Raw genomic sequence first — 286 nt, 5'->3', positions numbered from 1 at the left:
AAATTTAATAAAAATATATGTGGGACTAAAATGTAAATAGTTTGCATAATTTGAAGAAAGTTTTCACCTGAAATGTATAAGATAATCAGTCAAAAAATATATATTTTACAGCACATCCTCCTTTCACTGCTATTTTAACATTTGTGAGACAAAATAAAATTTTGTCTGAGTCTTTAAAAAAAGAGGTAAGTATATCGGGCTTCCCTGGTGGCGCAGTGATTGAGAATCCGCCTGCCGATGTAGGGGACACGGGTTCGTGCCCCGGTCCGGGAGGATCCCACATGCC

Source organism: Physeter macrocephalus, chromosome 5 (genome assembly GCF_002837175.3).
Source record: "Physeter macrocephalus isolate SW-GA chromosome 5, ASM283717v5, whole genome shotgun sequence".
Taxonomy (NCBI): domain Eukaryota; kingdom Metazoa; phylum Chordata; class Mammalia; order Artiodactyla; family Physeteridae; genus Physeter; species Physeter macrocephalus.
The sequence above is the reverse complement of the archived record's forward strand: the minus strand, read 5'-3'. Positions refer to the sequence as shown.